Below are 14,865 nucleotides of genomic sequence, written 5' to 3'. Positions count from 1 at the left end.
CCAGGCCCCAGGCCCTCAAGTTAAGGCAGCAAGAGAGCCAGAGACCACAGTCCTCGTCGCCCGGTAAGGGGGCCCTGGAGTACAACCAAGGCACCAATTACTTAGAACAAGCCCTCAGAGCATAGAGCACATAGCCCCGCATAGCCCCGCATATAGCCCCGCCTGCACAACCACAAATTGCCAGAATCGTTGTGCAACGGCAGTGGCAGCAAGTGCGCACAGTGAGGAGGAGTTCCTTTGGACTCTCGTTGGACTGGACCCCGGACGTTGGTGTACCGCTCAAGGCTAAGTACTACCGAGCCGACAAGCAGAAAGCAGACAAGCAGTAAGCAAGACAGCAGAAATACTAACACAAAGACCGGACCAAGCAAACCCTGCCGCAGGAACCAGAGTGGCCTCTGCGAGCAATACAAGCACGCCCTCCTAAGCTCAGTCGATCAGTCGATTGTCTACTGCATTTGGACCATCACTATCAACGTAGCTCGCATTAATTGGTCTCTACTTGACAAAGGATTGTATTTCCTTTAGCGTCCCAAACTGAGACTCCACCGCCTTTGTCACGGTCACGTAATAGGGGGTTTGAGAGGTCATAAGGAGCAGGGGAAAAGTCCTCTAATTATCAAAACAGCACTCTCACCATGAGATCAGGGAAAATCAGAACAGAACCTATAGTGAAAATAACCAAAAACAAACAACCCCTACGTCGGACAATGAGCGAAGAACCAACCCTCTCATCCAACGAGGACCTAACAGAGAACAAGTTAGAGGTGAAAGAGGCAAAAGATATCACGGCCAGCGTCTTTACCGTTAAAACACCAATGAAGACCTCAGCCCTCAGGAACGCCAAGATCACAGATTTTCTAATCTCAACCATCCCTTTAGCGCTGTCAGCACCGCATGTACCAAATTTATCGACCACTACCAACATCAAAAGAAGATCCCAATGGGTGACCTCACTAACAAAAGCCTTGCAGCTTCAAAATAATACCCTGAGTAACAACTTCCATGTAAACGTACATCACCCCTGGGACGATTCACGAAAAAAAACGATAAAAAGGACGAACCAATTCAAGGTGAATGTCCAAATATACACAAGGGAGGAAGATGGTGACCTCTACTCTAATGTTGCGCCAAGTGACGAGCATACCGAGGGCTCAAATGATATATCAAGGGTGACGACCGGCCTAGACATGCGGCGTTCCCTCAGCCTAGGCTCATACTTCAGCCCAAGGGACCATGATGACCACGGGATGGATTTGCAGTCAGCTCTGAGACCGGACAATAAGGGCCTATCAGATACACCAGACATTACTGAAACCGCCATCAAGGACCAACCCCTTCCGGACAGGATGAATTTAAATGATCGAACACAGTCAAATGATGGTTCGCCAGACATTCCTGACAAGGTCATTATCGATACCACCATCAAGGACCAACCTCCTGCCAACGGTGTTGGGTCCCAAAGAGAACCAATTTGCAACAGAGCAACACCAACCGAGACCCCACACTCAAGTCCCAGTGGACCCAACATCACAGCAGGCGGTCTGTGACATCAAGTGGGTAACGCAGCCGTTTGGCCTAAATCAGAGCAGTCCAGACAGACTACTCACGCGAAACAACCAAATCCACTCCGTAAACCGGAATGAGAGGTCAGAAACTACCCATTCGGTGGGCTCAACAAAGCACGAACTAATACCGCATTACAGTTCAAGGGGGAACCACGACATCTTAAATCGGAGTGCAATTCTAAAACTCACCACCTCGTTCGAGACGTTAAAACATGTGGATACAACTCATATACATAGTATTGAATTCAAAATAATCCCCAACACAAATGGGAAAGAAATGACAGTGGTAACATGGCAGGACCCCAAAATCGCCAAAGAAGTGTGGCGATACAGAGAAGAGTTCGCCAACTGGGGAATTGAATTAAAATCAGTGCCGCCAGAAAGATACCCAGGCCCACTAGCCGCTCTTGTGGAAAAAAGATCTAAACCAGAAGGCGGAATTCTCCGGGGGGCTGTTGGCGGTATGGCCACCAATAAGGAGGAATGGGCCAATTTACGAATCATCCACTACGGCCAGACAGGGGGACATAAAGAACATCGGAAAATTCTACCCCCAACACAAAACTCACCGGTGGCAGGGAGGATAGATGCATGAACACCGACCCTAAAAGCCTGTTCTTGGAACATTAATGGCCTGGGGGGCAAAACAAACGAAGCTGAACTAATGTCATTTCTAAAAAAATTCGACATCCTATTACTACAAGGAACCTGGCTAATGGCTCTGCAGCAAATAGATGGTTTCAATGAAATCCAACTATTAACAACCAAAAGTGGCCTTTCGGGTAGGGCCGCCGGAGGCCTATCAATCTATCTGACCACCAGCATCGCTTGGAAATTTGTTAATATCGACACAGGCCAACAATGGATACAGTGCATCAAAATTGATCTGACGCAAGACCCCGGCAAAGGCATACAGAGGGCTCAAGACCTTTCGCCAATGATAGTTTTCAACATCTATATACATCCAGATTTCAAGAACAAAGTGGAGAAAATTCTGACCCTAAAAGCCCTCATCAAATCCATGCAATCCATTTTCCCGCAGGCTGGGATGGTTGTGTCAGGAGATTTGAATATGTTCTTGCTACAAAAGGACCACACTCTAACCATGACCCAAAACAAATGGAAAGGCGGATCAATCCCAAGCTTCGTCACTAACCATCGAAAAAAGGATAAAATTGGCCAACAGTGCGCCTTGATGTTCGCAGAGGTGGGAATGATCGCATAGAATGGCCGTTTCCCACAAGACCAACCAGCAGCTTCAACCAGAATAGCAAAACAGGCTCACTCAGTACTGGACTATACTGTTGTGGATTTAGCGGTCTTGCAATCCATCGTAAGTTACAACATTATCCACAGATTGGAGAGCGACCATAGTTTGCAAGCATTTAAATTCAGCCTCCAACACAAAAGGGCTGCAGCATACGAAGTCTTGACCGAACCCCCAAGTCTTTACAATCCTAAGAGACTTGTGTGGAACGGCAATAATACCAAAGAGATAATGATGTACATTCATAACGCCCAAACTGAAGCGACCGGAGACGAACCATCACCTCACCTGGACAACTGGGAAAGCCTGATTACAACATTAATAAAGAGATTTGGCAACAAACCTCACAGTCATCAACCGATTTCAGGTAAAGCCCCTCAAGTGTCCTTGGGACGCATAGCATGCAACAAAAGGACCCTAAACCAAGAAATCAGAAAAGTTCAAGCGACAGCCAAGATAAAGGGTGAAGACATAACCAATCAAATATACAACCTAAGGCAAAATTACAAAAAAGAAGTATGGCTAGAAAAATCAAAACACCAAACTGGCATCTGGCAATCACTATTAGTATTCAGCAAATCCAACAATAATGGTAAATTTTGGGCAGAAATAAACAAAGTCGCCAATGGAGCTGCTCAGGTCTCCAACGCCAACATACTCGAGGGCGATTGGATACAGTACTTAGAACACACACAAAATAACAACACGCTTGCATGGAGTCCAGCCCACCAGATCCCACATCCAAACAACCAAGAAGTAGATACACAGTTTGATGTAAACTGGATAACGCCATCACAGGTAGAAAAGGTACTTAAAAACCTGAGATCCAAGGGTGCCCCTGGACCCAACGGTTTACCGAACGCCTTGTTCAAACAAGATCGCCAGTTCTGGGCGGAATATCTCACCCCTCTGTATAACATCGCTTTTCAGTCCGGAAGTATTCCCCAATCATGGAGAGGCAGCATCCTCCATCCAATCTTTAAGGCAGGCTCAAGATCTGATCCAGCTAATTATCGCCTCATAGCGCTCATAGATGTCGAGGCCAAAATCTACGCCTCAAATCTGTTGATGGCCTTAGAAGACTGGGTACGTACGAAAAAAATCCTCCCGATCACGCAGACAGGTTTTAGGCCTGGAACCAACACCCTATGCAACCTGCTGGCGTTAAACCTCTTGGTCGACAAAGCAAGGGACAAAACAACCAAGCTGTATACGTGTTTCATCGACTTAAAAGCAGCGTTCGATACAGTCCCGAGGGAGGCACTATGGCAAAAAATGGCCACCTGGGAAATACCATCAAAGCTGTTGCGGGCAATTATCAACCTATATTCATCCACCTGGGTAAGAATAAAACTAGGTAACGGAGAAAGAATAACTAGAAAAATACCCACCCATGTTGGTCTTAAGCAGGGTTGCGTATTGGCACCAACGCTGTTTAACATCTTCACAGCGGACCTGGATAAGAGCATCGCGGAGATAGAAAGCGACCCACCAAAGCTAGCCCAGCACAAAATTAGGAGCATACAGTACGCCTACGACATTGTACTGTGCAGCCAGACCCCGATGGGCCTACAACGATCCATCACGAAACTCCACGATTACATCAGGGCACAGGGTTTGCAAATCAATTTCAAGAAAACGAAGATCGTCTGTTTTGCCTCGCGGTCATGGAAGAAATCCTTTAAATGGCACATTGCAGGCAACACAATAGAGTAGACTGCCTCGTACAAATATCTGGGCATAGTGGTCGACTCCAGATGGACTTTGAAAGATCACCAAGTGTACAGAAAGGCTCAGGCAAACAAACTACGTTTTGCCTTATACCTACTGAAAACAAAATGTAATTGCCCTTCAAACTCGCACCTGTTGAAGGTAATAGCTGCCAAGTTTCTACCATCTCTAACCTACGGGTCGGAATTGTACAAGGGCAAGGACGCAAACTTCTTGAACACGCAACAGTCAGAGCTGTTCAAATATATTTTCCATATCCCGAGGTTCGTATCCCAATCGCAGATCCGCATTGAATTTGGTCTAACAAATTAGCACCAAGTCAGACAAGCGGATATTTTAAAAACATGTTGGAAACTAAGAGCAGCCCAAGAAGACACGCTCATGGGTCTGTGTTGGATGGAGATGAATTACCAGAGAAAATCAAAAAATGACTGGAAAACAGTATGTGTGAATGCCCTGTCAGACCTCAAGCTGGAAAAGGCATGGAATACAAACCTAACCTTCGCGGCTTTCAAAAAAGTGACCAACGGAGCCGCAAAGCAAAGATCATGGCTATTAGATAAAGCAGCAACAGCAAAGAAAAAACACGGGTGGACGGTGTTGGCCACATATGGGAAAATGGAGCCTCAACCGTATTTAGTCAATCACATATCCACGGCCGCCCAAAAGACTCTTTTAAATCTACGGCTGGGCACTTCCACCTTAAAAGATCATACACCAGCATGGAAGCAATCATGGTCGACCACTGACTGCAGACTATGTGGACAAAAGGAAGAATCATTGATGCACATATTGTGCATTTGTCCCTTTTTGAAAAATCTGAGACGTTCCTTTCTCCTTCACGCATTCCGTTTTTTCCAAATTAGAACATGCCGCTCGGCCGTCATGCTAGCACTGAACAGTCAACAATTGCAGACAGCTTGTAGAGCCGCAAGATTCTGTCAAAAGACACTGCAGCTAATACAAACTATCGAGAAACAGGAAACTAAAGGTCGGAAGCCGGATGCGTGAAGTGTAACGAACTGATCCACTGAACCACTTTTCACAATCACACCAATTACATGGACACTTAGATAGCTTTCCTTTTAACCACTTGAGAATTTGTACTTTTTTAAATCATGTGTTTTATGTTATAATATTGTAAAGGTTTTAATTAACTATATACAATAACATTTCTACCGATATTTAACTGTGGGAACTGGAGTAAGGGAACAAGGTGAGGGAGGGTGAGTGAAGGGCAGTGAGATTGAGGAAAAAGGAAAGATAGAGAGAGGATAAAAGCAAGTGAGCATGAGACAAAGGAAGTGAAGGAGTGAGAACATAGAGGTAGTGAAGGAAAGAGTGGCAGAAAGGAACTGAGTGAGAGAGCAAACAAAGGTAAGTAAGGGAGAGTGGGTGAGTTTTAGGGAGTAAGCGTAATGGAAGAGGAGTGAGAGAGTGAGAGGATCGAGAGAGTGAGGCTAAGAGAGATGGAGTGAGGAAAGGGGAGTGAGGATGTGAGAGGACAGAGGAAGTGAGAGAAGGAGTGAGTAAAGTGGAGTAAGGTGTGTGAGAAAAGGGGAATTATAGAGGGAATACAGAAAGGAAAGAAGGGTGAGGTAAGTGAATTAGAGTGACTGACAGCTGGAAAGAGGTGGATGGGAGAGAGGGAAAGGGTTGTGAAGGAATGGAGAATGAGGATAAGTGAGTAAAGTGAAATAAGAGAAGGGAGGTGAAGGAGAGTGAGAAAAGGCCAGTGTGGGTGAGTTAAGAGGAGTGATAGAGGGTGGAAATAGGTGAGTGAGCATAAGAGAAGGGGAAAATAATATATATTAAATAATACAAAATACAAAATTATTTGTACAACATGTTATATGGTTTATTTTTGCTGTTCTCAGAATATATTGAATTTCACTTTAAACTGTGACTTCAATATTACTCATCATATAACAGCGGGCAAAAAAACCACAATCAAAATGATTGTGTTTAAAAAACCCATAGAATGTTTGAATAAATAATATAACATTTTGAAAAAACATATCTTAACTCACTTTTGATCCATCTACTTTTCCACGAGGCCAAATAGTATATGAAAAGTCCTTTTCTTTGGAAATTAGTCAAGAGTATTCTTTATCTCTGATTTACCCGAGTTTCTGAAAGAAAAGCTCCAACATCTTTTACATTATGAAACAATAGTTTTATTTCCACCTCTAGCTTAGTTTTTAGTAATATTTTCTATAATACTCACAGCACACACTATGTGAAATTCATATACTACCTCTATCGGAACTACATGTTTTTGATTATCTTCATCACTGTCACTCGGAAAGTAATTTTGAACAGCAAACTAATTTTTAATAACTGCTGCAATCTTCATAGGCCAATTACCTTCCCTAAAATTTTGGTTGTAAGAACACTAGGTAAGAATTTTGTAAGTCAGAAGGCAAACGTTGTTTGAAAGTCAATTGAGTATCATTACAGTGATTCCCTCCTTTATGACATTTTAAATAAGCTGTGTAATGCCCTGATGTTGTTGAAGGACCATCATGGTAAATAATTGCTGCAGTTGTAAAGGTTCTTCCTGAAATTGATAATTGAGAAGCTACAAAATTTGTAATTAATGTTGTCAATTTAGTTCCATCACGTCTACATCGTTGGAACATTAAAATTACATACTGTCCATATCTTTGTATAAATAATGTTGATAGCATTGCAGATTTACATTGAGTACAGACCATGCTTTGATTTGCTTGTCTAACTAGTTTATTAAATGACACTGATTTGCAGTCTGGTAAAGTCAAATATATAAATCTTTCAGTGTCTATTGTAGTACTACTTGAAAAGGAGCAATTGTCGCAGTCATGCTGCCATTTATAAGAAAGGCCAAAAAGATTTTCTACATCTACACCTTCATCTTGTAAAACAACAAGCATATACATTAGAAATTCCTGACAATCTTGCTGAATATTCTGTGAAAATTGTTTTTGACCAGAACATATGTCTAAAACATTTCGAATTTCAGAAACACTTTGTATTTTTGTTCTATCACTGCTACATTTGTCAAACACAGAATTTAATAAACAACAAAATGTTTGATCACAATTTTCAGCAATCTGTTCTTGTACAGTTTGGAGAAAAAAAACAACGTTAACCACTACATTAGCATAGCAGTTGACACCAGAACTGTTTTCAAACTGAAATCCAACAACATCTTTACCTGAATCCTTTTCCTTTCTGCTTACAATTACTGGTTCATCTACTTTTTTTCTTTTTGCTACAACTTCACTACAATTTTTCTAATTTCTTCTTTTTCGGCCTACCACACGCTTTTCAAATGGAGGATATTGAGGTAAATTTGGAGCATACTCTCTTCTTAACCTATTATATTCTTTTACACAATTTAGATCTGCATTTATCCTTGTCTCATCAAAATCAATCAAGTGCAATCCAGATAAAGTTCTGACTCGAGATAAAGCAACATATGCCATACCCTCCTTGAACACAGAACTTCCAATATTCACCAAAGCAGTATCAACACTTAAACCTTGAGATTTATGAATAGTCACTGCATATGCCAAAGAAATAGGAAACTGTTTTTGGCGGACATATATATCTTTCACAAGCATAAATCGTGCAGAACAACGACTGATTTGTTGTACTTCTTCAATACCATCAAATTTAATATTTATAAATTCAATTCCATCTCTATTTCGGTAATTTACAAAATCAACAACATGACCCATTGGGGCAGCACCACGAATTTGGAACGCTCTCCCCCATAGCAATAGAAGAATTCCATCCACCGCAGCATTAAAAAAAGAAGCGAAATTGTTCTATATGGAAAAATTTCTACAATGAGTCCTGACATCATTAACTCTGGATATAATCTCTCCATATTTGTTCCAATCACACGCCAGCATCTCTCTTCACTCATGTGAGAGGGTACATCTGTAACACATATGGTGGGGTGATTTAATTGCGCTTCGGATATATCTGTTATACGCTTTCCCGAAATTTACTGTTGTAAACAGTTTGTTTGTTTTCTGCAATCTATGGTTATTAATGGTTCTATTATTGAGACATCTCTGTAAAGCGCTCTGATACCCCTTACAGGGTCATGTTCGCGCTATAAAAAAAACGAAATAAATAAATAAAAATTGCTCCATTTACTAAACCTCTTTCCACATGTAAATTACGTCGTAAAATTATACGACAATTTAAAGAGGCATACAGTCTTTTCCAAACCAGCAGTTTTAAATATTGTCTTCTCTAAATAATCCAATTTTGATTTCAACTTTTCAGACAAAACAATAGTTGCTCCTTTATGTTCTATTTTATCAATAGCTTCCAGTTTCACAATCTCTTGGTTTTCCAACTTTAAAATGTTGTTGTTGAAGATTGAACATTCTTTTAGAGTTGGCATCAAGCATATAACAGATTTGTTTTCAGGAATTTTCATAAAAATATTCTCTGGGAGAATGTTTTCTTTTGGAAACAAATTTGAAATTAATCGTCCATGTAAAGCTTCTTTGCCATGCTCAGTTAGTTTTCCAATTCTAACATCTTGTAGAATATTTTTATAATCTTCATCCTTTGCCTGTCGCATATTTTGAAGCAGTTCTGCATATTTGAAATTTAACCATATGTTAACATTTCCAATGCTTCCTAGGCACTTCCTGGCATCTTCATGTGTAAGCACTTTAAACACTGGCTGTCCTTTCACTGGAGTTAGTTGCAGTAGATCTCCAAAAACGATGATGTGTTTGCCTCCAAATAACACATCATACTCTGTTTTAAGAATTTCTTGCATTCTTAAATGCACGAAAGCAAGCATTACATTTGATACCATGCTTACTTCATCAATGATAAGAAGTTTCATTTTCTTTAGGACTCTTGAAACTTCCCAACAAGCTTCTCCAGATAGCTTGTGGTATTGTAATTTATTATCATGCTCTACTGGCAGCATCAATAAGCGATGTAAAGTAATCCCTTTAATGTTATGTGCTGCCAACCCAGTTGGAGCGGTAACAACACAAGACAGCGATGACTCCGTTCTTTTCTGCAGATATGTTGCAATTGCTTTAATCAGGCAACTTTTTCCAGGTCCTGCTTCTCCACTCACGTACAGTCGGACAGGTATAAATGATGTACATGAACACTCTTTTTTCTCATGAGATAAACCAGGCTCAATGTGTTCTGTGACTTCGCCATATATTTGCCTCTGCTTGACGTTTAGTTCTTTTTCCAAATCTTCTAAGTTAACTACATCCTCCTGAACTAGGTCCATGGCTCTTTGCACTTCATCCATGGCAGTGGCAGCTTCATTTTGTATAATTGGTCCTCCTAGTGGATCCTGACTCAATGAAGCAGAACTCTGACTGTCTTGAGAACTGTCTCTAGCAATCTCTGCTGCAATTGTAGCTTCTTGCTGTATTTCCTCGTTCAACATTTGCAGATAATTTGAAAAAACAGGTCATTCTATGGTATCCTTGGTTGCATTGAACGAATGTTCATAAGTAAGAAAATCTCCAAGTAGTTCCTCTTCTTTACGCCAAGGCTTAAAGAGTTGCAAAAGACCGACAAAATAAAATTCCCTTTTGTCTGGAGATTCACAACTCAATTTTCGATGATTAATCAAATGGCCTTTTCTTTGTTTCACTAGACAGCCTTCACATCCAATTAAAGCATATACACGTTTATTGATGTCTTCTGTGACGTTCCTCTTAAAAGTATAGGTTTGCAAAACTTCATAGAGACAAACGTTCTCAAGATGACTACTTCTATTTGGATAGTATGTATCCAACATGTTTGTCTTCAAAATATCTGTACTGTCTGGTTCTTTCTCCGCCAAATACTCAATTTCTTGTACAGATTTCAAAACACGGTTTCGTGTTGCAGCAAGACCTAGACTCACCCAAATGATGGTTCTAGATTTGGCATATAGACTTGATGATGATAACCGATCAGAACATTCGTATGCTCCAATTTCTCGATGCGACAACATCTTCAGACTGTAACTGTATAATTTCTTGCTTAGACTCTTTTCATGTGAAATTTCCTCCCGCATTTCCTTCAGTTCCGTCTTTTCTGATTTTGTGATGTAAGACGTCACATATCGAGCCACAGCAATAGAGTTATCAGCAACATATTGAATGTCCATGTTAGCATTCCACATGGACAAAATGACTGGGTTGTAGTCATTTATGTATTTTGACTCCTCATTTCTTCTTAGGTTGTATGTATTTTTGGGTGATTTTCTTGTCACAGTATGTCGTAGAGAAGACATAAAATTATTCACTCTTTCTTTCGATGTTACTGGATGTGGAAATGCAAAACGACATTTCGTGTAGAACTTGTCCTTGCATTTGTATTTTTGACGACAGTATTTCCCACAACGATGGGTTTGAAAGCGTAAAACTTGATGTCTTAAATTGTTTTCTTCTGTACTTTTCGGAACAGCACATGTAGAATACTGCTCAATGAAACTCATCACTTTCTCATCAGAATCTGTTCCATATTTTGGTGCATCTTTAATCCATAGCAGCATATGCATGTGAGGAGCACCTCTTGCTTGATACTCCTATCTCCAAATGAAATCCAACACCTCTACAGGCGGAGGATTTTTTTTGTTTGTAATAAAATACATCATAGCTTCAAACCTATGATTGAAATACCTGCATACATTAACTGGATCCAAAGAGCACAGTTCTCCAGGTGTCTTGTATTCAATATTTTCAATGTTTTTATTTGCCTCTCGTAGAAATTCAAGTAAGTCTTCCCAAGCATACTCAGCACAGCTAAGAATGAGGAACCATGTAGGAGTTCCTAAGTTTCTTAGCATACATTTTAATTCCCCATGACGACGGTACCAATACTCGTTAGTACCACGCTGACATGCCATGAGATTAATTAGCTGAGATTCCAAAACACTGTCTTGCAGTTTCACTTTATCCATAAAGGCCCTTGCCGAAACATTTTGTAGATGTGCTCCATTTTTCACTATATGGTTTACTGCATAAGAAAGTCCAGACAAGTCACTCTCAAACAGTAGATGGAACAAATATGGAATGCATTGAGGAAACCTTGGATCTTCTGCATATAATCTTGAAGTCCGATATTCAGATGCAGGAATTTGAACAGGTCGGTCATCATATCATCCACCTTCACCTGTTGGGAATAACTGTGGAAAACAACGAGCTTCCAAACTTTCTTCCCATACACTAATGGGACTTCCTTTGGCTTCTTTCATTTGAAACAAGTCAATAGCATTCCCCATTACTTCTTTGGAATGCAATGGATGAACACTATAATGTTCATACATTTCTTCACTTCTAGAGACATCAACTTTTTCAATTTGCCCAGCTGAGAAATCAGTGTCATCTTCTACAGTTGTTTCCTCTTCTTCCACATACATATTTTTACAGTACTGATTATTTTTACCAGATACCAGATTATTTTTACCAGATACAACGTTGCCAACGTTGTAGTGGAGAAGCGTGGCTCAGTGGTTAGAGGCGGCATACCCGGAAGCTGAAATCAGCCGTGGACCAGGGTTCGTTTCCCTGCCTTGGCGGGTCTCGGGCTCAAAAATTCCACGGACTTGACAGTTCTCGCTCCGGTGCCTACTCGACTCACGGGGTCACACTCTGCGACTCTGGGCAATAGCTTGCTTAATCTCCACTACGGCCCCTCGCGGCGGGATGCCTGGCTTTCACCTTGTGAATACCCTGCCGGGGTATCTCACAGGGGAATACCAGGACGGGTTCCCTAAGCAAGCGCCTTGAGACCCCTGGGTGATTCGTGCGCTATATAAATCGAAATACATTTACATTTACATTTACATTCTTGACTTTCCTAACATCCACTAATTCTTGCCAGATTTTCTTACTCTTTGTCGGAACACCATTAACTAGAATAACCAGAGGTTCCTCTTCTACTTTTTCGACACCAATTGTATCAATATTTTTCTTAAAATCTAGAGGCAAATAAACAACTCTTCCCTTTAATCCTCTCTGTAAATCTGAAGGAGGCAATTTCCCTGTCTTAGGCTCCATGCGAACAATAGCCTGAAAAGGATGCACACATTGGATCAGAATAGACTCATACGTATTTAAATCCATCAATTAAGAAAGAATGTCTACCAACTCCAGATTATTATGAACAGCTCTAGCAGGCATTCTGTTTTCATTTAATTTATTATAACAATATTTGCAAATACGTTGATCAGAACCCAAATCAAAACAATTTTCTACCAACAAATAAGTTGCAAAATCCTTTCACTCATTATTATTTATCTTTTCGCTTTTTACATAGAAATCAACTAATCTATTTAGATGCTTATAACGAGTTCGTCGACAACACACACAAGTAAAATTAGGCCTTTCACTTGAATTGACCTTAAACATTATAATTTCATGTTCAAATTTTTCTGTACTTGAAATGTCTCCATTCTCTTCTACATTACCTTCTATTACTGTATCAATTTTTGCACTGTCCTCTTTTTCAGCATAGTAACAAAATTCAATTTCTTCACAAATGTTCTTCACATCTAATTCAGTTCCATGCAAAAGAGCACTGTTTAACTGTTTTAGTTTAAGTGCTGGACTTTTTGCATAATACAACCTTCTCACTAATTTCCTCACTTTATTATGATGCACTGCTAACATCCTAAAATGGTAAAAAAACACTCTGACATACTTTTCTTGAAAGACAAGCGAGGGAATGCCCTTGCAAACCTGTTTTTTCTCTCACTCTACAAGGATCTAACTCTTGCAAATTTCTCATTTTTTTGTTTTAGACTTTTCTTAGTATATGTCCGTAAGAAACTACGAAACAAGTCAATTGAATCCTGTCGCACACTACAAATACTACTACAATTCCAAGTATACACCGGAGCCTTAGGACATCTCCCTAAAACTTCATCAGCTAACACCTCTTCTGTATTTCTAGGCACAATCTTTTCTTTTTCAACCGGACAACCGTCCTTCACCTCATATGCTCGACCACTGGTGTCAACTGCATGCACCAAATCATTATCCTGAAAGTAACTTTCTTCATTAAAAAATGGCTCACAACTTGAACTATGCTTCCATTCCCTAGAAAAAACATCACAAAAATTAGTCCGATTAATTACTCTCGTCCACTTACATTTTGATTTGAACACATTGATTACTTTATCTAGTGTACGAATTCTATTCATTACTAAACTAAACAATTTATTTTTCACTTTAAATGCTTCATCCACAATCTTAACTATGTTTTTTTTTCTTGTAAAAAGCGGTCTTTTTTTATACCTTTTTACATTTTTTAATAAATTGGATATAATTCTGTTATAAAACATTCGTTTACGAATTTCAATAAATTGATTTCTCCGTCTATTGCCATAGAGAATATCATCTCCTTCTAGAGATCTAACATTTTTGGAGGGACACACTTTCTTTTTTGTAATTAAAGGTGTCATACTTTTCTTTGAAGTCACATATTTTATTTTTTGACATTTCAAAAAGTTCCTGAGAAAATTTTTAGTTTGCTTACCAGGAGCATTATTTTTTTTCACTGAAGATTTTGTTTTAGATGAGTCTTGTATTTTTCTTTCCTTAGACCCTAAATCCTTTTTATATTGCTTTTCACGTCTTTGTTTAGACGGCATATTGTTTTTCCTTTGTAGAGATGATTATAATCTGTGGTCAAGAAAAAATAACATATTATAGACCACTACAAACATATTACATAGCAATTACAATAAGTAAACGATATAAACACTAGTATACAACAAAAGGCTGATTTACATTACATGTGCTTTGCTTTGTGTCAAAAATGATTTACTATGTAAAAAGTTTTCAGGTAAAATGTCTGGCTTTAAAAAAATGTTGTCAAGGATCACACTGAGTTTCTGTGTGAAATAAGGAATTACATTTTCACATTTTTTAATATTATCACCTGTGCCTTCGAACAGTTTGTCTCTTTTAGCTTAAAAGGTACTCTGTGTCTGTATCTCATGTCACTATGCATGTGCATAATCTCTCTTTTTATGTGTGTCATTTTCTCTCTTTGTATGTCTGTCATTACATGTGTCTCTTGTGCCTAAGATCACACTGTGAGTCAAGCTTGATTTTAAATGGTTTTGGATGAATAATTTGCTTAGTATATGTACTAGTAGGAAATCTTAGGCAGCATGTCTGTTATGTCTCTTTCTTCTGAAATAGACTCAAAGCTGTGCAATCAAGATCCAGGGTGTGTTATATATTTTGATTTTAAATGGATCTGGCTGAATAATATACTTAGTTGATTAGTGAAATAATATGAGCAGAGACACACATA

Source organism: Lissotriton helveticus, chromosome 2_1, assembly GCF_964261635.1.
Source record: "Lissotriton helveticus chromosome 2_1, aLisHel1.1, whole genome shotgun sequence".
Lineage (NCBI taxonomy): Eukaryota > Metazoa > Chordata > Amphibia > Caudata > Salamandridae > Lissotriton > Lissotriton helveticus.
The sequence above is the reverse complement of the archived record's forward strand: the minus strand, read 5'-3'. Positions refer to the sequence as shown.